At 40.7% G+C, this 24360-nt stretch overlaps 1 long non-coding RNA gene across 1 annotated transcript in view; it reads right to left on the bottom strand.

Annotated features, from left to right (window-relative positions):
- Positions 1-5043: 5043 nt before the first annotated feature.
- LOC117831948 overlaps positions 5044-24360 on the bottom strand; it is a 73728-nt gene continuing 54411 nt past the window's right edge. Inside the window, exons 2-3 of the long non-coding RNA XR_004635111.1 lie at positions 9020-9075; positions 5044-5457 (exon numbers count right to left, since the gene is read on the bottom strand). This is a non-coding gene — a long non-coding RNA (uncharacterized LOC117831948). The remainder of the gene's footprint in view (positions 5458-9019; positions 9076-24360) is intronic.

Below are 24360 nucleotides of genomic sequence, written 5' to 3' on the forward strand. Positions count from 1 at the left end.
CCTCCTTTTATGGCTTCCTGTGACTGAGCTCTGTCTTTGGTTTTGCTTCCTCTCTCGCTGTTACAGCTAACACGGGTGACTTTTACATCACCGTGTCTTAAAGTATGGTTTAAGAGGGTCACGCAGTCTTTGATTCAGCAACAGCGATCAAGGTCCAACATCTGTCAGCACCTGTAGAGGCTGATGTGATTCACACATGAGCTACACTTCTATCAGTCTGTCTAAAAAATGAATGTAACTATGAAAAGATGAGACTCTTGTTTCGCTCAGTTGGTGGAGCAGGCGTCCCATGAACAGAGGATACAGTCATTGACTCATCAATCCCAGGTTGGACTCCTGATCTCGACTTTGTGCCATTTCTACCCTTCATAACAGAAATAATAGAAGAAATTCTAGCAATACTTGTTTGAGGATAGACCTTCTACCTTTCCATCGGATGGTTCTGGGTTCAAATCCCACTACAGGCTTCCAATGTGAGATGGAAATGAAACACTTGGGTGCTGATTTAGCCTAATGGTTAAATTACGAGCCCGTATAGCTGGCGGCCCGGGTTCGATTCCAGCCTGTGGCCTGTTTCCCGCATGTCATTCCCCCACCCTCTCTCCCGGTTTCCCGCTCTATCCACTATCCTCTCCTTTGTAATAAAGTTGTAAAAGCCCAAAAAATAAAAAATAAAAATTCGAAGCCCTTCCACATATGCACTGCTTTTCGAACGTTGGTTGTTCACACATGCCCCTCCGAGTGTGAAGTCCTCCCTGAGGGACGAGGATGTGGGAGATGAGTCTCTGGAGGCTGAACATGACGTCAAAATCTGTCCGTGAAAGCCACAGTGTAACATTTACAACAAGATGACGGACAAAGCAACAGGGACCTACACTATGATGACAGTTTTTACATATAAATGCAACATTTAAACAGATGAATGTGTAGATATCTGCACTGTCCTCATCTTGAAAGTGGTTCTCCTTCTTCTTCAACCCCGGATTAGGGTTAGGCATGTCACTCTTCCAACATTTCCAGCTGCGTTCTCACATCAGCTCACCCGGACTTCTACTCCCAGACTCCCAGAGTGAATGTGGTCATTGTTTTTTCGACCGTCCGCGGTTGTCTCTTCAAACTCCTCGTTCAGCTTAAACTTTATCTCTGTGGTCTTGAAAGTGGTCTCAGACTTCAATGACATCACGCCAGAATCTTCCACGCTGATCACCAGGTTCGGCTATGCCATGTTGCCCATTCTATAAAAAAATCACTGGAACCCTGCGGGAAAAAGTCTGTGTAAAGTTCCGCTGACTCATACGGCTCAACCTGAAATTTTCAGGCAGTTTTCAGGAGTTTTGTGCACGTGAATACAGTTCTAGTCGTATTGTTTGGGGCTAGAAATCATCTATTATATAAGCTAAGATACAGTTCCAACACAGGCAGCAGCTTTACACAAGTCCAACTCAGTAGAGGCGGATGGCTGTCTCACGTGTCTGGTTCTGCTCAAGGTTTCTGCATGAAGTTTTTCTTGCTGCTGTAACTTGCTAAATGCTGCAAAGTGCTCTGCTCATGGTGGATTAAGATGAGATAAGAGTCTTACCCTGTGTTGATGTTGGGCCTTGTTTATAATTTAACATATAGAGTACAGTCTAGACCTGCTATGTTGGAAAAGCATCTTGAGATACTATTTGTGGTGTTTGGTGCAATATAAATAGAGATTTATTGATGGATTGATTGATTGATTGATTGACTGACTAGTGGACAAAAAAGTATGATGTGGTGAGGGAGGCATACTTCCTTTTTTCTTGTTTGTTGTGAATGTGCAATATCTCTTAAAAATATAAATCAAGTACAACAACTCTCTGAAACACATCAAATTAATTCTGTATACTACTTGCAAAGTGCAAAAACAACAGTACTATTGCATCATGCACATCAGGTAAGGTCTGCATGTGTTGTCCTTTTTGCTCCGCTGATTCACACACGTCACTTTAACCTTTCAGATGTATACTTCCAAGCCTGAGACTAACACGGCTTTAATCTGTCCTGTGGATAAAATGTTCTATCACCTGCAGGGAGCTCTGACAACACTCTGTTACAGCCTGGTTGATTTGTATGAGAGGTCAAAGGTCAACTAGTTTTCATTATGACGACTTCAGGTCAAAGACAGTTATGGCTTCATGTCGACTTTTGCTTTCAGTCAGATATGAATGTTTGGATGAACAAAGTGGTCAAAACTATAAAGAATAAAAATGGGGTGAAATGAACTGCAGGGGAAGAGGGTGGATGTCCTTTGTTTGATGTTATAAGCCTGTTTGTGATCCTCTCCTGTTTTTTAACTGTCTGTTACAGCACTCTGTATGTAAGCTGCAATATAAATAAAGTTTTATTATTTTGTATTTCTAGAAGAAGAAATAAAATATTTATTCTTCAACAGTTTCAAACACGTGACTCATGCTTCTTAAAACCTGTCTGTCCTCTCTCACATGTTGACCTGACACTGTCCTGACACTATCTTTGTGTGTGTGTGTGTGTGTGTGTGTGTGTGTGTGTGTGTGTGTGTGTGTGTGTGTGTGTGTGTGTGTAGAGATATCCTCTCTCCTCAGAGTCAGGTTTCGTTGACCTCTTTCGACCTTTCACGGGGTCACAGTGAGGTTGGGCCAAGAGATTCTTGACATTTCTCTTCTCAACACCTGACCCAGCACATGCACACGTGTGTGAGTGTGTGTGAGTGTGTGAGTGTCCATGTTACAGTGTGCTGACAGCACAGACAGTTTTATATGTATGACTTCACACGCTTAACATAATGACAGGATGAAAAACTCTCTCAATAAGTTTCTAAGGGCTTCAACAGCAGCCTGTCAGTGCTCAAACTAACACATTAATATTATCCTGTCTGTAAAAATGTGTCAGCATACTAAGTGCTGAATAACAGCCACTGCAACTGATGAGGAAATAACTACATAGCTAATAAAAATACACAGCTTATACAGTAAAATATATTAGGAGATGGTGTAACAAGTCATAACTGTTAGAAAAACTGTTAGAATTCTATTTATGTCAAACTATCCACACAGTATGGATAGGCCGGACTCCGAGGCACTACTACTAATACTATTCGTCTCACCACTTTCATTGCTCTCTCTATCTCTTTTAATATACTCTATCCCTCTCCCCAACTTGGTCAAAACTGTCTAACATGAGTCTGGTCCTGCTGGAGGTTTCTGCCTGTTAAAGAAAGTTTATCCTTGCCACTGTAACTTGCTTAATAGTGCAAAGTGGTCTGCTCATGGTGGATTAAGCTGAGAGTCAACTAAGAGGGGACTTGATCTTATCCTGTCTTGATGTTGGGTCTTTGTTGATAATTTACCAGTGTACTGTCTAGACCTTCTCTGTTTGTAAAAGCGTCTTCAGATAACGTTTTTGTGATTTGACGATATAGAAATAAAGATTGATTGATTGACAGTATAATCACAATAATCACATTTCAAGAGTGTAATCAGGGTTCCCACTCTTTTCCAGAGATCATTTTCCAGGACATTTCAAGGACATTTTCAGTGATGATCAAGCTGCTATAATAGTCTAAATTTAGTTCCTAATTTAGTTCCTAAATAGTCTAATATGTTCCTCTCAGTGGAAGTCTACATTGAAGACATGCAGTCTATGGCTATCCATGAAATCATCTCTTACATGCTTAAAAATGATGGCAAATTGATTATAGAATAATGCAACCACAGATGTACAGCACTTCACTTTATTAGTGCAACCAAGCAACAATGATGGGCAAGTCTCCTCTCAGCTTTCTCTTTTCTCAAAAAATATAAAATTAGCTAAGAAAAAAACAAAAGAGCCTGCAAAGGACTCTGAAAGCTGCCTTACTGAAATAAATAAATAATAATAATGATCAGAGGATCAGTGCATAAATTGACCTAAATAGAACTGAATGACAAAAATGGCCACAGATGTTGAATGGGGATGTGTTTTTTTTAACCTTGTCAGGTCGCATGCAGTCACGTTGAAATAATTTTCCAGGACAATCTGTGATTTTTCAGGACATTTTACTTTTTCTCCCATTTTCCAGGTGTTTTCCAGTACTGGAAAACTGGTCAACTGTTTTCCAGGTTTTCCAGTTTTTCCAGGATGCCTGGGAACCCTGTGTCATTTATTTTTCTTCTTGTGCAGCACATATTTTTCTGATGAAAGCTACTTTTTTTGGTTACATATTTTACCTGAACACTACGCAATGTTGCCTATATGGTATATGCTATGTAAAAGGGTGGGCAGGATAAGCCTTGGCTTCAGCCTACACATTTTCTGGTCAGCAAGTGATTGGCTAAAACATATGTGGATATGTTTGCATGTTTATATGTATGCATGAATATACTTGTTTATGTATGCATGTGTATGTGTACGTATGCATGTATATAGCGATATGTGTGTGTATGTATATGTCTATATATATTTTCTTGGTTGATGAATCCCTCAGTGATTTTTTTGTTTTTGTTTTCATTTGTGATTTTTACATGGCTCCTATGTTGTGAAGGGAAGTGTTGGTTGTTGATGCAGACCAAAATAAACCAAGTCTATCTATCTATCTATCTATCTATCTATCTATCTATCTATCTATCTATCTATCTATCTATCTATCTGTCTATCTATCTATAAATAAATAATACTCACTACTGTGGATAAATATCTATAGCTAGCTTGTTGTTTGTTTCTGTGAATACCTGAATGTCATGCGCCTTCAGGGGGAGCATCTTTGATTAGGTTGTACACAGGTTTTCTATTCTCCTCCATTCCTTTTAGTTCGGACGGTTTGAAGGATTTTTGCAGTGGCGGAACACCATTTGTGTTTAGTGTCGCAGCTCTGATCTCATCACTGCTCGGTGTTTTATTTTACAAGCAGAAATTAGAGAGATAATATCTTAACCCCCCCCCCCCCCAGTCAGCCTGAACGTGGATGCTAGGGAGGTGGTGGAGCTGAACGTTTGAGCACAGCATTTACCCATATAAGGTATCATGCAGGTAACTTCATCTTGACTTCACAAATGAGTCCCTCCGCATCCAATTCTCCAAGAGCAACAGGAATGAAAACAAGAAAGTCTGAATTCATCATTTAGCAGAAGACCACTACTTTTAAATGCTTGTTTTCTTAAATGGAGTTTGAATCAACCTTTCCTAAGTCGTTCTGACAAGCTTTCATGATGCAGCACTGTATTAAAGCACTTACCTCATTTATTCTGATAAGATTTAATCATAAATGTGACAAAAAATCCCAGTTTGTAAATGTTAAGATTATTTAAAGTGTTGCCTTCTCCACCAGAACTTTTGGCAAGTCGGCTGATGTGAGGTAAAATGACTAGTGTGTGTGTGCGCGAAGTGAGTGTGTGTGAAGGGTCAGGGTGTCAGAGGTAACAGGGAGGACAGCCGGAGGTGACGCTGCATCTTGTCCACAAGCACGGCATGATGGGAAATCTGAGAACAGTGGAGAAGAGGAGGAGAGAGACAGAGAGAGGTCAGCTTGTCATCACCACCGTGTGGGTTATCTGAGAGTGGAGGAGGAGGGAGAGGAGGAGGAGGGAGTGTCAGTTAAGGAGGTGGAAAGTAAGAAAGAGAGAGAGAATCAGAGAATACAGAGAATGACAAATGTTAATGTATAAAATTGAGATAATTTTGGCTTTGATTTGACCGCATACGTCATTTAATCATCTTCTTTGACTTAAAATTTACTTTTTTTTCAATTTTGATGTTACCTAGACAATCTTGTGCAAGAAGATGAAAAATATCTGCAGGGAAAATGCAACAACAATGCTGACTCTCATGCAAGAGCCTCCAAAAGCACATCAATATACATTATGACAAACACTGAACAAGCTCACAAACCAGGTATGATGTGCACAGACACAGAAACTGGCTAATTAGTGCTTATATAGAAATAAATGTACTTGAATTTGAGTGTAAAAACTGTGTGTCAGACTTCTTGGACTTAATTCTTGGAGCTAGGCTCAAGTGGACATCGGAGAGACTGCAATTTTTGGAAGTTCACAGTGGCTTAATTTCTCAGCCGCAGAATTCACACCCTGAGAATAACACAGATAAATACGAGCTAACTGCTTCTCCCAGCGTTGCGTTCAACCGCCAGAGGAAACATCAGCTCTCTGTCGCTGCAGCATCCGTCCTCCTCGTTAAACCGAGCTGCCCAAACCTCACCCAGGAGGTCGAGTTTGCCCGAAGGCAGGTGAGCCCCACGGTGCAGGTGAGCCTCTGGGTGCAGCTCGTCCACAGGGGCTCCTCGGCCTCATCTTCATTCATCACCGGCTTGACACATTCCTGCTGTCCGCCTGAGGCTCACACACACACACTCACACTCACAGCGGGCTGTTGTACTCCCACACAGAGCCATGCGGTCAAACTGACACCCCGCTCACCCGAAACACAGAGTCCGTTCTGTTTATGAGCCCGAGGTGAAGAGCGCTGGGAGTCGATGTCAGATGTTTTTCAGGAGATAGATGGTTTAAGAGTTATGAAACTTATGAAGACTTGTACTGTTTGAAAAATTAGTTCCATGATAAATTAAACCAAATAAGAGACATAAACACTGCGGGGTCGAGGGTCCAGTTTCCTGAGCAGAGTATCTGAAACAAAGTCAGTCGGGAGTATTTTTAAATGCTTTATATCCTTTAATCTGTGCATGTCAGTCAGTAAAGCACTTTTAATGGATCCATGTGTGTCAGAAATGAAAAAAAAATTAAACAAAAACACAAAAATGATTATTGAAGTAGAAATACATGGGGCCTTTCTGTTTTTAATTGTACTATATAAGTACAATAATAAAAAAAAAGCTACTATTATTAATGTAGGAATATGGCCAAAATATATATTATATATACGACACCACAACAACAATAATAATATATTATAGTAATACGTTCTGTGATGATACGATACAATGCAATACAATACAATACCAGGTGATACGATACGATAAGTTTTGATACATTTTGATACAGTACTATTCGATATGATTAGATATGTTGAGATACGGTAAGATTTCATACAATATGATAAGATGCAATACGAAAGAATGTGTCAGGATACAGTACGATATATCACCATGTGATGTGATTTGATATGATAACTTCATGTGATAGAATATGATATACAAAACAAAAGTTTATATCACCATGTGAAAAGACACAATATGATGATATGATACAATATGGTAAGTTATGTTGTGATACATGATGGTTTGATAATGGAAGATACAATATATTACGACCTGATAAGATATGACATGATACGACATCAATACGACACATAACGATAGAACACGTAACGATAGAACTCGTAATGATACAACACGATACGACACGATACAATACGACAAGATACAATACGATAGAACAGGATACGACATGACACGATACAACATAAAACGATAGAACACGAAACGATACAACACGGTACAACACGATAAAACACGATACAACACGATACGATACAACATAAAACAAAAAAACATGTAACGATACAACGCATAACGATAGAACACGTGACGATATCACACGATACGACACGATAAGATATGACATGATACGACATCAATACGACACATAACGATAGAACACGTAACGATACGACACGATACGACAAGATACAATACGATAGGATACGACATGACACGATACAACATAAAACGATACCACATAAAACAATACAACACGTAACGATACAACAAGATACAACACGATACAACACGATAAAACACGATACGATACTACATAAAACAAAACAACATGTAACGATACAACGCATAACGATAGAACACGTAACGATATGACACGATACGACACGATATGAAATGATATGACACGTAACGGTACAAAACATAACGATACGACACGTAACGATATGTAACGATACGTAACGATACGACACGGTACAACACGCTACGGCACGATACGACACGATACGACACAATACAACAGCGACACGACACGACACAATGCGAAACGATACGTTGCGACATGATACGATACCACACCATACCATACCATGCAATACAATACAGTTTGTCTCAGCGTGACAATTTTTCCTGGATTCCAAGTGCTGCCCATTTAGCAATCTCCATTAATATTGCAGCACTCTGGTCCAGGTCAAAAGACAGGGCTGTGTCCCCATAAGCTTACATTTTAAACTGTACTTTGTTCACCTTTAGGATGTCATCTACAATGCCTTTACTTTGCATTCATGCCGAACAAACGTCTTGTCTTGTATCCAAACACAAAAGATGCAACAGATATGATCCTCAGTGCAAATCATAAAGCACTTGAACCAGCTTCTGTCGCAGAAAAATTTGTATCATTGACGTTAACTGATGAAGCTTTTGATTTGTTGTAGAACTATTACAGTCGAACGTGACAGACAAAAACCTTTCTGCCAAAAACCCTAAAGCTGAAAGGCACATCAACTCTCTACTATTCAAAATATGGAAAGGTTCCTCAATGTTACCATGTAGAGTTTTACAGAGTAAAATAAAAAGAACTGAATGATGAGCTTCATTCAGGATGAATAATTTGTAGATGATGAACAAATTTCACTCTACTGACCAATCAGCAGTGAGAAAATCAAGCGTTGCTTCCTGGTTTTCAGTTTTTTGGCCCGTACACAAAGACACAGGCAGATGCTTTGGCACATGTTCTACCAGCAGTGTGCGTGTGCGTGTGTGTGTGTGTGTGTGTGTGTGTGTGTGTGTGTGTGTGTGTGTGTGTGTGTGTATGTGTATGTGTGTGTGTGTATGTGTATGTGTATGTGTGTTTGTGTGGAAGACGGATGAGTGTGTGAATTCATCTGACTTCTTGTGTACCAGTCAGCTGGAAGCTTTTGACTTGATTAAAGCCTTTGTGTGCATGTGTGAGAATGTGTGTGTGTGTGTGTGTGTGTGTGTGTGTGTGTGTGTGTGTGTGTGCTCAGAATCAGAGTCTGCATGTGGTGTGTACAATACATGAGTGTGTTTGTGTGCGTCAGAGTTACAAACCAGATGCTGCCTGCTGTGAGAGACACGACTGCCTGGCAGAAAGACATGAACACCACCTGGATAAGAAAGAGAGAGGGAGAGAGGGAGAGATAAGCTGTGTCACAAATATTTTCTCACCATCACTGCATCCGAAAATGCAAAAACAAACTTTGAAGAAACAGTCAGAGAAGTTTGTTTCCTTTGAGGACAATGCGCATGTCTAATGTGTCAGACTCAAACACAGATACAGGAAGTAGTTTTACTTTTGAATAAAAGGTGCATTCAGGGTAATTTTGCAGGTTCATCAGTGGTTACTCCGTTACTTTATCTCTGAACTAGTGCACTCCCTTGTCTCCTATCTTACTTCAGTGGCAGGGTTGAAGTAGCATAACTAGTATCGTGAGAGTCAGCAACTCATCTGCTAAAAAACGTGAAGCATGAGCAGCACAGTCTGTTTGGTGAGAGGATGCTGAAGAAGGTGAAGGAGGAGAAAAGACAATACAATTTGTCCTGCTTTTTCATGGATATAGTAAATACAATAGCACCATAACTAACTATTAAATATAATACAAATTTGTTGTAATCTCTTTGAAGGCAGAGGTAACAACACTTCAGGTTTTTCTTGCCGTGATATTTTAGATTCCTGACAACGCAGTCTGCAGGGGCTCATATGCAAACCTGCAATCGTGCAAGAAAACTAGAGATACAAAATAAATAGCAGGCCAACAGGTCATTGGTCAATACTGGGAATTATTATTATGTCTATTTCCTGATATACATGTTTTTTCCAATAATAACCAATATAAAAAAAGGTTTGCGTCTCAGCATTAAATACAAAGAAGAGGACAAGAACAGCTGCAACAGATCGATGAGAGAGTTAAAATGGCGTCACCAGTGTGGATGTTTTTCATTCGTTCAGCGGAGGATAACATGAGTGCAATTTATAAACATATGCTGCAAATTTTCTAAGAGGAGGGGAAAAGTCCCGAAGTTTCAACACAACAAATCTTTGAAGTCACCTGGAGAATCGTCATTGCTACAAATAAGTATTAAAGACAAACGAAGCAGCAGTAGAGGCAGCTGGCATAAGCACCAAAAGAACAGCAAGTGCTGTAGCGCAAGAGCATTTAATGACAACTTCTCTGAATTTACAGCACTAGATGACCGAATTTTTCCAGGTAGACAACCAAAGATTTCACCTCATAATGATGTATTTTGATGAGTATACTGAGTCGCTGCTACTCTGCAAACACTTCCTGCCCTGTATGATGTGATCTCTTTACACTCACAGTCTGATTCACAACAACATCAGTGACATAAGGACTTCTGACGTTAGTCCAGTAAGTGTGTCGAGTTTGACGGTCCAGTGGCTGGATGAAGAGTTTAACATGAGGAGTCAGAACTATTGTTGGTTTTTTGAGTGTGAACAAGGAGTGATTTCAGGTAGAATTGGTATATTCAGAACACTAACATATATACTAACATATACGCATCTTTACTAAATCTTATCCTTTCATACCATGAGGTGTGCATAAACTACACGTCTTAAAAAAACAAAATCCCAGGTCTCCCTTGAAAAAGAGATCTTTGATCTCAATGGGACCAACCTGGTTAAATAAAGGTAAAATAAATAAAAAATGTTTTTAAAAAAAACATAAAAACAGTGCTAATCTTATTAGTATCTGCTCCGGTAATCTACTTATTATCCATGATTGGTATGGGTTAAAATAAAAAAATCTTGTTCCTGAAGAAAACAAAAACATTCTAAATGATCCTAAAGTTAGCATTTAGTTACAGAATGGGTGAGTGTCGAGAGTTGTGACTTCGTAAACAATGAGTGTGTAAAGATCCCTCTATCTAGAGATAAAGCCCATCAATCTCATCCCTTTGTAGTACTATAAATTCAAACATATTTGCCATACTTGGCTAGGCCAATACACTGGCACTACATTTCATAATAAACTGTATTCAAACATCAAACATCTTAATTTAGCTTTAAGATCCCTGGTCCAGTGAAAAAGGATGCAAGCTTCGGGTGCATGAGGGGGCCTGTGAGACTGGGTCATCTTTAACAATATGAGTGTGTGTGAGAGAGAGTGTGTGTGTGTGTGTGTGTGTGTGTGTGTGTGTGTGTGTGTGTGTGTGTGTGTGTGTGAAGGAGAGGAGGAGTCTCTCTATCCCTCAGGTCTATTGGCCTGCTGTCTCATCAATAACCTTCATATTGACAGGTGAAGGGACACACACACACACACACACACACACACACACACAGAGACAGGGACACCCCCACAGTGTGACGACTTTCTGTGTGTGTGTGTGTGTGTGTGTGTGTGTGTGTGTATGCGTGTGTGTGTGTGTGTGCGTGTGTGTCTTTCTAAAGCTGAATGTGAATGAGGTTTTTGGGGTTTAGAAAGCACCTCTGCGTGTCTTCAGCTCTGTCAGTGAGCAGGTGGTCAGTCCAGTCTCATCTGCCTGCCCCTCTGTCACAAACAAACACACACACACACACACACACACACACACACACACACACACACACACACACACACACGCAATTGGAGCGGCTCACATGGACAGAATAGATGTGTGTAGTCGAAAAGTGAACATCTGTCAGACAGCCAGTGTCTCATGTACTGTATGTGTTTGTCTGTGTGTGTGTGTGTGTGTGTGTGTGTCTGTGTGCATGTCTACGTCTGTGTGTGTGTATGTGTGTGTGACAGTTTTATAAGAGTGCATGAAGAAACAGAGAGAATCACTGTGGCAACTCAGACTTTTATGGACAATTTTGTGTGTTTGTGTGCGTGTTTGTGTGTTGAGTGTGTGTGTGTGTTGCTGTGGATAATTAAATGCCAATAGGGGAGAGAATCTCATTTGCAGTGAAGGTCTTTATAGCAGAGTTCCCATGTCAATCACACACACACACACACACACACACACACACACACACACACACACACACACACACACACACACACACACACACACACACACACACAAACAGACACAAACAGACACACACACACACACACACACACACACACACACACACACACACACACACACACACACAGGTTAACGAGGATATTAAGGGAGAAGAGAGAAGGGCAAATGAGAAAAAGGAGAGAAGGAGATGAGAACAGAAGAGAGGGTTTGATGTGCAGATTGAGGGGGAGAAGAAGAGGAAGAGGATGAAGATTACGAGGAGGATGTGTGGGTCAGAGACAAAGAATGAAAAAAAGAGAGGACAAAATGAGAAAGAGACAAAGATAGAGGACAGAAGAGTGGAAATAAGAGTTTGGAGAGTAGGAACGAGGCTGTGCCTACAAATAGTTGTCGGTCTACAACTTGTTGCATGAAACTGAAAATCTAAAGAATCGATTTGGGTTGATTCCAAAATGGAGGAGAGAAAATCGAATTTCAAAGAGAGACAAACGGGTCACATGCAGAGGAGTGCAAGGTCAGAATAAATGATAAGAAGAGAAAGGTAAGAGAGGACAATGAGGAGGTCAGTGTAACGGGATGTCAAACGGCACAGAGAGAAAGAGGAGGAGAGACAGGAAAAGGAGATCGTCAGAGAGGTAAGAGACAGAAGAGACGGAGAGGAAGCTGTGGAGGTCAATGAGGAAGAGGAGGAGGTGCAGCAGCAGCAGTCCTGCTGAGTAATCTAAAGAGACAGTTCATTTCGCCGCTGACAGCCTGTGACTCTACTGAGATGCTGTGTGTAAAATACAAGAAACTGAACTCACATTAGACCAGGACTAACCTGAAGGACCCTGACACTAGACTGCTGACTGTTTAAACCAGCCAGGCGCTCTGACTGACTGACTGACTTGACCGACAGACATGACCGACGACATGGTGCTACCCGACCAATCATCAAGACCCATGTGATGACGTCGGAACGAAAAGGGGCTTGGTTACACGGCACTCGGAAAGAAGACTGAAGCGGTGTGTGTGAGATACCTGCTGTGTTGTGCTTAACATTTGTCGTTTTGAGCATGCAGAGTGCTCTCTGCTCTCATTGGTCGCTCAGCATGACACAGTTGGCTAATAACCCATCACATTTTGGAGCCGGGCAACCATTTTGTACATATTATCATCTTTTTCTTAACCCAACCAAGCTTTTGTCCCTGATTAAAACCAAACTTGTTAAATATTGAGTCCCATACAAAACTCAGACTGTGACATGTATCCCATTAAAGTCCCACTATGCAATTCTCCTCTTGTAGTGGCTGTGTCATTTAATGCCGTTTTTAGCACTGGAAACGCCACAAGCTCAAATTTCAGAAGATTTTCACGGCAGCGGCAACCTCTGATCTTAAAGTATGAAGCCCATGCGGAAGTGCTAAAAACTGCAGTTCATCGAGTGTCCACTTGAGGCTAGCTGCAAAAACATCGGAAACCACATACACACCCATTCAAAGAAGACGATCTTTGCAGCATTAATAAAAATGTTTACAGCCCAAGCGGCAAACTCCGGTCTCAAACGATGTAGCCAATGCGGAAGTGGTATAAACTGCAATACATCGCAAATCCGCTTGAGGCTGGCTGCAGAGACACCGGAAACCACATAGACATGAATGGGAAAAAGACGATCTTTGCAAAATTAATAAACATGTTTACAGCCTGGTTCAAAAAACGGCTTGGCCCTACAAAGCTAATCTCTCTATTGGCACACACTGTGCAGAGGGTGAATTTTTTTCTAACGTGACGATTCAGAAGATATTAAGATTACGAGTTTTGCCCAAATAAAGACATGACTGACGTGATTCCCGGTCGGGAACAAACAGCCATTGGCTAAGAGGCTCACACTACGTCACACTCTAACTAGTTGAGTTACGCATTCCCAATATGGCTGCTGCAGTCGATTTGCTTCAAAACAGCTCTCAGGAACAGATGGGTGATGTCACAGATACTACGTCCATATTTTATACAGTCTATGTTACAGCCTGGTTCAAAAAACGGCTTGGCTCCACGTAGCTACGGGGGGGATTTTTCTAACGTGACGATTCAGAAGATAGTAAGATTACGAGTTTTTGCCCAAATAAGGTCATGACTGACTTGACTATGGGAACACAGAGCTGTTGGCTAGGAGGCTCAAACCCCGCCTCTTTACGTCACACTCTGCCTGGTTGAGTTCCGCATTTCCAATATGGCTGCCACCGACGGTTGGCTTCAAAACAGCACTCAGGAACAGATGGGTGACATCACGTCTACTACGTCCATTATTTATACAGTCTATGGTGCACATTCATTCAAAGAAGACGATCTTTACAGCAAAAATAAACATGTTTGGTACAAAAAACGGTTTAGGTCTGAATAGCTCATTTCTCTATCGGCACACACTGTACGGGGATGAATTATTTATAACTCGTTATTTTTTAAGATATCAAACTTGCAATTTTTACCTAAATAAGGGAATGTCTGACTTGATTGATAGGAAGGCAAACTGTAGCTGTTAGCGAAAAGGCTAACGCCCTGCCTCTTTACCTCACACTAGCTTGACAGGCGTTAGATTGAGTTAATCATTTCCAATAGGGCACCCATCGACGATCGGCTTCCGAAACAGATGGGTGACATCACGGATATTACGTCTATTTATTATACAGTTATTATACATTATGCTTCACAGATGTTTACTGTTGTGAGGTTACGGAAGTTGACCCACGGTGCTTCGGCGTCCCTCAGTAGCAACCATTGGGTCTGTTTTAAAAGGCTGTATGCCTTTTATTTACTTTCATTCAATGGCATAACACAAAGACAACCAGAAAACAACTGAGAGAAATCGTTTCTCCTTCATGAGGACCTCCGCCATTGTTGCTGAAAAGATGATATCAGAACTCTCACTTCTTCCTGAATCTGATTGGGCGATGATTAAGATGTGACATTGACAAGCATGGCAGTGTTCCAAAAGTTGCACCATTTACAACTGAGAGCTCTGAGTAGCGATAAGAATCAGCTGATGCCGAGAGTGTTTATGGTGCTGAGGATGCTGAGTGCTGATGACACTGAGCTGTATCTGGTTTGGATTGGACGCTGTGTATGTTTCATCGGCTGGTCAGCTGGGATGTTTTCACAATAACATTCTTTTTTTTCCAAACCTGTCAACTGTGGGCAAGAGATATCATCATGTCAGCTCATTTCATCATTGATCAGGACCAAAATAATCATCCACAGCACTAGCATACACACACAAACACACACACAAACACACACACACACATTAGCATGTAAATTAAGCTCCATTCAAGCGCGATCCACCAGCCTTCTTCTTTCATTTGACCACACATCAATCCACAGGTCCACACACACACACACACACACACACACACACACACACACACACACACACACACACACACACACACACACACACACACACACACAAACACACAAATTTTCTCTCACTCACACAAACAAGTTGTTATGGCCTCTCGGGCTGAGTGTTAATTGTGAAAGTGAATGTATTAACATTAGATCATCTTTCCATGATTCCTCTCTCTCCCCCCTCTACCCATTACCTCACCTCCCGTCTCTCACCTCCCCCTTACTATAAGAGGAAGATTGTTCATATTTTAAATCAATGCATATGTCCAGGTTGGTCCCCTAAGCTGTATTCTATGGAAGTAAATCAGTCTCATCAGATTCCTAGCACTGACAGGTAAATACTGTCTTACAGTGATGATCTAACCAAAGAACACGTTAGAAATACACTTTTTGAAGGTTTACATGGAGCCGTGGGAAAACAATTCTATTTCAGACGAGCTCAAACCAAAATGTTCCCTGGCTGTAACCTGGATGTTGATGTGGATGAGTGATACCTGTCTGACACATAGCTTCAATGTGACCTCGGTGACTCATGGGCTGACTGATTAATATTTTGCTCTCGTGGGAATCGAATCCAACTTGACCCGTGTCTGTAAATATTTTATTTTTACATATTGAATTACTTTCGTCAGTAGTTGTGATGCACTGCTCACTGATCCAACCATTTTTGCTGCAGTAGATGAGAGAAGAGACCCAAGAAACGCTGTTAATATGTTTGTGGATGTGTGGAGAATCTTGTGACTGAAGCAGAGCATAACTCCTGTCCAAGTATCGGCATCACATGACCACTGGAGAGTGACTTCATTGGCCGGCATTGGGTTTGATGTGAGACGATCGATTGCTTTTTCCTCAGTAAATCAGCTGTTTACATAATACATAATTTCAATGCAAAAAAAATATCAGTGGCTGGAATTCAAAGGCTTAAAAAATTCCAAATCTGATGACACTACAGTGTTCCCGTCTGTCAATCAAGTCAGCTGTGCCTCTCATAATGGAAAACTTGTAATCTTAATATCTTTGAAATTGCCACGTTATGAAAAAATTCACCCCCTGTACAGTTTCTGAAGATCAAGAAATGAGCTTTCCAGACTACACTCTTTTTTTGTACCAGGCTGTAAACATGTTTATTTCTGCTGTGAAGATCGGCTTTTTTGAATTGGTGTGTACGTGGTTTCTGGTACTTCAGGAGCCAGCCTCAAGTGGACACTCGATGAACTGCAGTTTTTAGCACTTCTGTATTGGCTTCATATTTTTAGACCAGAGGTTGCCACTTGGTAGCAGGTTGTAAACATGTTTATCTCTGTTGTAAAGATGGACATTTTAACATGGGGCTCTATGGGGATTGACTCGGTTTATGAGGCAGCCTCTAGTGGACACTGGGGGAACTGCAGTTATTGGCCCTTCCGTGTTAGCTTCAGTTCTCTCGAGGTTAAGTCTTGGATTATCGACACAAACTGAGTCTGTTGTTTATATTCACCGTGACATAAGTCTTTGTGACGTTATCCCTGAAAGGTTTATTAACAATAGGTGTTTTGATTCTTTGTTTTTTAATTGAAAACCTCTTAAAGATATTTCTCCCGACCCAGGTTTCAAACGAGCAACCCTTCCTCTCTTCAGTCACGTAAATATTACACTTCAATGTCTTCTTTCATCTCTCTGTTCTTCAAAGGCTGGAGGAGGACGGGATGAAGATTTACATGTAGACAGAGAGGGAAGACAGAGATGGCACTGTTACCGTAGCAACCCAGAACACATCAAAGCCTCATTTAGAGTCAGGTCCCGACCCTGACTGCCACTGTAACCACGGCAACCAGGCGGCAGATACAGCAACAGAGGGAGGCAGCGAAGATAGATAGATAGATAGATAGATAGATAGATAGATAGATAGATAGATAGATAGATAGATAGATAGATAGATAGATAGATAGATAGATAGATAGATAGATAGATAGATAGATAGATAGATAGATAGATAGATAGATAGATAGATAGATAGACGGAAGGAAGGAAGGAATGAAGGAAAGAAGGAAGGATGGACTGATGGATAGATGGATAGAGGGATGGATGGATGGATGGATGGATGGATGGATGGATGGATGGATGGATGGATGGATGGATGGATGGATGGAGAGATGGATGATGGATGAGGGATGATGGATTGAAGGCTGGATGGATGGATGGATGGATAGAGGGATAGAGGGATGATGGATGGAAGGCTGGATGGATAGAGGGATGATGGATGCAAGGCTGGATGGATGGATAGAGGGATGATGGATGGATAGAGGGATGATGGATGGAAGGCTGGATGGATAGAGGATAGGTGGACGGAAGGCTGGATGGATGGATGGATGGATGGAAGGCTAGATTGATTGAGAGATGGGTGGGTGGAAGGCTGGATGTATAGAGGGATGGGTGGACGGAAGGCTGGATGGATGCAAGGATGGATGGATAGAGGGTTGGATGGATGGAAGGCAGGTTGGATAGAGGGATGGGTGGATGGATTGATTGATGGATGAATGGATGGATAGACATATGGATGAAGGGACTGATGGATAGATGGATAGATGGATAGATAAAGGGACTGATGCATAAATGAACTGATGGATAGATGGATAGAAAGAAAGAAGAAGGTAGTAGTGCGACACACAGTAGGCAGCGGTTTGGGCTCCCCTATTACATACATAGAAGAAGAACAAGAGCAGCCGCAGTGAGCTGATGAGAGAGTAAAAATGGCGTCACCGGTGTGGATGTTCTTCACTGGTTCAGAAGGATCTCACATTTGTAGTTTGCAAACACGTGCAGCAAGTATTCAGAGAGGAGAGGACAAGTCCCCAAGTTTCAATGCAACTTATCTTTGAAGTCACCTGAAAGTCTTCATGACAAAGAGAACGTACTGAATAAATACGAAGCAGCAGCTTTGTAGCAGCATTAGTAAGGGTCATGGTGCTAATTTTAGAACTGCAGGAAGTGTAGCAGAGACAACCCAAAGCTAACGCGGTTAATGAGATAATCAGTTCACTTGATGAAGACCAAGGATTTCAGCAGGTAATGATGTGTTTTGATCAGTATCCTGAGTCGCTGCTAATTCAAAAACAGTACTTTCAGTTCAAACCGGTATGTGCAGAATACTAACACACAGGCATCTTTGTTAACTAAACCTTAGCTTTGCTCACCCTGAGGTGCATAAACTACACATTTCAAAATGCAAAGATGTAAAAAGAGATTGGTAATTATATACGTATGAGCCATCAGGAGCAGGTTGTTATCAGTTATCGGTTACAGCTTAAAAAAATACACATTGTGTGGCCCTAATCATTATAAACTGCTTTATTTGCCGTACAAGAACAAAAGCTGTTAAAAGCTGTTTCGGGACTTAATAAAAGGGAATGACGACATGATTAAATTCAGATCTTTTTACAAGTCTGAACTATTGTCTGTAAAAAATTCACCCACTTTTTCTTTCTCTCTCTCTCTCTATTTCTCTATGAATAAACGTGCTATTAACAAATATGGGTGTGTTAACTTTTTTCTAATTATCAAGTTCAAATAAATATTCCAGAGTTGTTAAGATGCAGCTTTCTTTGCCTCACTGTAACCAATCAGACGTCTCCTTTTTTGAGTGATAACTTAAACCTTCAAAGTGAATTTCTGCAACAGCTGCTGACAGACTCTTCAACGTTTCTATGAAGAGAACATAACAAATCAGATATTGTTACACCTCTGATAACGTCAACAGCCTTTCACCAGTGTGAGTCCAGCCTAGTGTTCACTCACAGTACAGATCGCCCCCTAGTGTCACTACTGGGGTACTGCAGGAGGGGGCAGGGAGCAGACCAGTGTGAGGTGTTAAGCCTCCTACTCAGAGAAGTCAAGAGGTTGTCCCTTCGTCTCTGTCATACATACACACACGCACACGCACACGCACACGCACACACACACACACTAACCCTTACACACTCAGAGCCTGCCGCTATCAGCAGCACATCCATCCTGCAGAAAAACATCCTCATGTAACAATGAGTAAAAAGTATTTTCAGCATCTTTTTCTCTGTCTGAATCAGGGTCGAACATTTTCACAAGCTTGTTGGTCTGATTTCATCATCCGTCTCTTGAACTTAATCATTCATCTATTAAATGTCTTAATAACATAAATGTTCCACACTGTGAATGTTTTTAACAGAACAACTTTGAACAGTAACATCAATATATAGAGATGTTTAGTAGCTGTTACATATGGCTATAATAAACTTTATAACAAACTAATGAAGTGTTTTTTAAAAAGAGCATAAGAGCTTAAAAAGAAGAACCGAATAGAAAAGACAAGAAGAAAACAAAGCTACAAAAAGAAAGAATGAAAGAGAGAAAGAACGAGAGAAAGAAAGACGGAAAGAAAGAAAGAAAGAAAGAAAGAAAGAAAGAAAGAAAGAAAGAAAGAAAGAAAGAAAGGAACAAACAAACAAACAAAGAGATGAATAAAACAAATAGTTAGGGCGAAAGAAAGAAAGAAACAAGGAAAGAAATAAAAAGAAAGAAAGAACGAGAGAAAGAAAGACAGAAAAAAGAAAGAGAGAACAAGAGAAAGAAGGAAAGGATGAAAGGATAAAAGAATGAAAGAGAGATAGAAAGGAAGAAAGAAGGAAAGAAAGAAAGAAAGAAAGAAAGAAAGGATGAAATGAGGAAAGACAGAAAGAATGAATGAGAGGAAGGATAAAAAGAGGAAAAGAGAAAGCGAAAGTAGGAAAGAAAGAAAGAAAGAAAGAAAGAAAGAACGAACGAATGAACAAGAGAAAGACAGAAAGGAATGATAAAAGAAAAGACAAAAGAAAGAAAGTAAGAAGGAAAGGAGGACAGACAGAAAGAAAGACAGAGAGAGGGAAAGAAAGAAGCATTTCATCGTCATCGACTAAATTTTCCGCCGCCTCGCACAACTTTACTGCACAGCCGCACATACCCCGGGGCCTGTTTCCATGGCAACACAGTGATGGAGAGAGTGCAGGGCTGATGTCAGGGTCACCTAGAGTGTGAAGAGAGGGAGGAGTGTGTGTGTGTGTGTGTGTGTGTGGGAGAGAGAGAGAGAGAGGCTGTGAACAGGGGAGGTTTTGCTGAGCAGATCTGTCAGTACCTCTTTGGAGTCTTGCCAAACACACACACAGCTTACTATCACAGTGCAGTGTGTGTTGGTGTGTGTGTGTGTGTGTTTTAGTCCCTGCCATCAGTTTTCAATTAGGAGGTTAGTCAAACTGAGCTAACCTCCATTTCCCTCCATGAAGTACATCACAGGAGTATTATTACACCGTAGACTGCACGTTGTTATTACTGCTGAGTAACTTCACTGAACAGTTCATCCAGTTGTGTTTGCGTGCTTGTGTGCTTGTGTGTTTGTGTGTTTGTTTGTAGACAGAGTACAGTAGTAGTAGTAGTAGGAGGAGGAGGTAAAACTGGCAGTATTTGTAATAGGCTGTGTTTCTTTGTCATCAGTAATCTGCACCATTAAGATGAGAGATAAAAACCTTACACACTGCACTGCCCCCCATTGGCTGACTTTGGTAACAGCAGCCTCTGTGTGCAGCCTCTCTGTGCAGTCCTGCTGAGCTGCAGATACACTGTGCATACTGGATTTTTACCCTAATATCTCAAGCTAGTATCATAACACCCACTTATAATACTGAGTTATTTTTATTGCTAAGACCAGCTAATCAGTCACACTACCTCTTAAGTTTATACTGTAAGATTTTAGACTCACCACTTTGCACATTCCTATAAATCTGCACAGCCTTTCCATTACACCTACTCTACATATTTAGTCTCATATATATTTTTTTTATCTTTGCTGTTACTTTTGATCTTATTCAACTGTATTTTAGTTCCCTGACAGGAGTGGGACTGCTGTTAACTTGCTTTTGTACTGTTTATTCTACCTCTTTTCTTAATGATGTTGCAGCAAAACACCCCAAAAACTACCTGTTTGTTGAGTATCTGTTGTATTTTTCACAACTAATATTTTCAACACCACACCTTCAGACAACAAAAAGTAGAGAAAGTTAAGTCCCCATTACTTTAATGTCATATTTTAATACCTTACTGGTCAGAATTTAAGACAGCCTTGATTACAAGAAGACCCACATTTGAGTATTGATTTTTTGAAAAATACTCCTTGAATCTTGTTTTCAGAAGAAAAACATAATGATAATAGTGCTAAAAAGATACGTTATATGTTTTATCCAGTTTAAATAAAAATGTGTTTTAATATTTTTGCAATTAAGGTGTTACATTTAACTTAAAATACCTTTGATCTGTTTTTCAGTAACACTGTCACACACTCCTGTCAGTCCCTGTGAAGAGTCAGCCTCAAGGACCACGCTGAGATTTTCTACGACTGTCATTTTGGGCTCTCCATCTTCAAACATTACACTGAATTAGACATTACCCCCCACTCCCCATCTATCTTTCAATTGACCAGCTCTCTAGAAGCCTCCACCACTGTTGCCCTCCTCCAAATTCGTCATCGTTTAGTTAACTGATTTCCCGATTTAGCATAACAAATTATGAAATATGACCCCAAAATCTGACCCGGAGAGTTTGGAATGGGAACAAGAAGAAAATCCCCAGTTACTAAGAGCAGAGCAGGATGTTTCTGATTGGTTGGTGTTAAGTTTATCACGCACTGATTGGTGAAAATCTTGTGTCTCTCTAATTTAATTCTCGTGGGACCATTTGAAAAGTTGCAGAGCGGTCTCATCACGGGATTACTCCAACACATGTTGACCTCACAATTTGAAACTTTGTCCACATTCAGTATTGACATACAACATTTTCATTCTTGTTTACAATCTAAAAAGCATCACACCACCTTTTAAGAACTAGCCAAAAAACATGGTTAAGTTGACCCTGTATGCAGTGGTGTGTTGCCTGTAGCTTCCATGCAGGTTCTTCTCAACAAAGGGGTCAAACTGAAGAGGATCCCGTGAGTTACTCAGACCTCATACAACCCAAGCGGCAACCTCCGGACGTGACAATCGAAGCCAAGTGTTAAAAACTGCAGTTCATCGATAATCTGCTTGAGGCTGGCTCCGAAAGTACCAGAAACCACATACACACCCTTTCAAAAGTGCTGATCTTCACAGCAGAAATAAACATGTTTACAGCCTGGTACAAAAAAAACAAGTGTAGTCTGGATAGCTTATTTCTCGATCGGCACACACTGTACAGGGGGTGAATTTTTTGACTTGACTGACAGGAGGGAAAACTGTAGCTGTTTGCTAGGAGGCCTAAAGCCCGCCTCTGTACCCTCACACTAGCTCGACTGAAGTTAGCTTGCGCTCAGCATTTCCAATATGGCTCCCGCCAACAATTGGCTTCGAAACAGCGCTTCAGAAACAGATGGGTGACATCATGGATACTACATCCATTATTTATACAGTCTATGAGCACAAAGAGCTGGATGCCAGAGGAATCGATAAGCTGTCTGTCAAAGTGAGAAAACAGTCATGCATCAACTTGTTGAGGTTTATTCTGCTTTAATAATCGCATTTCTTCAGATTATCCTCAACTTCTTTAATTATTGCTTTGTAAAATGACTATCATTAATACTTACTAACTAACCTGTAATGATAACTTCACATAATACCTCTTGTCTGGTTTTGAATTTTAGATGAAAAACATCTATGTTGTTGTAAACCGAGGACCTGATGGTAGATTGTGGAAAGTTTGAGGAAATCTGTTTTAAATAGTTATAATATAAAGGTTATGATAATGTGTCTGGTGTCCATAACTTGAATTTATAGTTTCATAAAGTTTGAACAAAACTTTAAAACCAGAAAAACATGCACACACAAAACATTACAAACACACACATCTACACACATGATAGACAGGGAATAGACTGTGGGTGTGCAGGTGAAGACAGACACAGATTTGCCCTCTCTCACACACACACAGACATAAACTCACACACATGAACACACACACTGCTTGAAGTTTATTTAACTGCCTCTTGAAAAGAAAAGCAAACGATCACACCCATCTTCTGTCTTTCATTCCCACAGTTTTTATTCTCTCTCTCCGTCTCTCATCGTCGTGATAACGAGGTTGTAAGAGCTCGTTAACCTCACACACACACACACACCGCAGCTCAACCCAAAACCACAGCGGCTGCGTGTGTGTCCCTCTCTCTCTCGTTCTGTCAGCACCTGATTTAAAAATACTTAAGATGAAGTAATATTTGCCTCCAGACATTTGTGTGTGTTTGTGTAAGAGAGAGAAGACTGTTTGACTTAGGCTTACAGGGCTGCCTGTGTGTGTGTGTGTGTGTGTGTGTGTGTGTGTGTGTGTGTGTGTGTGTGTGTGTGTGTGTGTGTGTGTGTGTGTGTGTGTGTGTGTGTGTGAGTATGTGTCAGCAACCAGGTGTAAAATGTTGCTTCCTTGGCAACAGTGTAACCAGGAAGAGAAAAACAGAGGGAACAGCGAATCAAAGCGCAGAATTATGAGTGACTATATTATAGCCTGAGTGTTGAATATAGTGTACCACACACATGCACACACAAAAACACTCTGAGCTGTTCCCAGTGTGAAGACAGTGCATTGTTTTGGAATAAACTGCCTTTAAGGGAGCTCTGAATATTGTCCGCTCTGTTAGCAGCCGTGTTGATGTTTGGTTCTTCTCTAGTTCCAGGTTTCTAAAAAAAAACCCCGGCCATACAAGCTGCTGAACTCAAGTTTCTTTAAATATAATAAATTACATTTATGTTTTGTGTGGATGTCCAAATTCTGCTGATGGTTAAAGTGCAAAAAATCAATTAGTCTCCCCTCTGAATTTCTTCTGCTGTAATCTGGAACAAATATAACTGGATATTAAGCCGCAGCATTGTGCAAGTTCACACTACAAGTGAGCTAGCTTGAAGTTTAGTTTGCTTAAAATAAACTTCTTCATGTTCAGAGCTCATAATTTTACATTTTGAATGAAGTTCATGTTCCTAAAAATGAACTAGTTCACATTTATTATTTATTCCTACATTATGTTTCAGTAGAGCCTTCTG

Source organism: Notolabrus celidotus, chromosome 20, assembly GCF_009762535.1.
Source record: "Notolabrus celidotus isolate fNotCel1 chromosome 20, fNotCel1.pri, whole genome shotgun sequence".
Classification (NCBI taxonomy): Eukaryota; Metazoa; Chordata; class Actinopteri; order Labriformes; family Labridae; genus Notolabrus; species Notolabrus celidotus.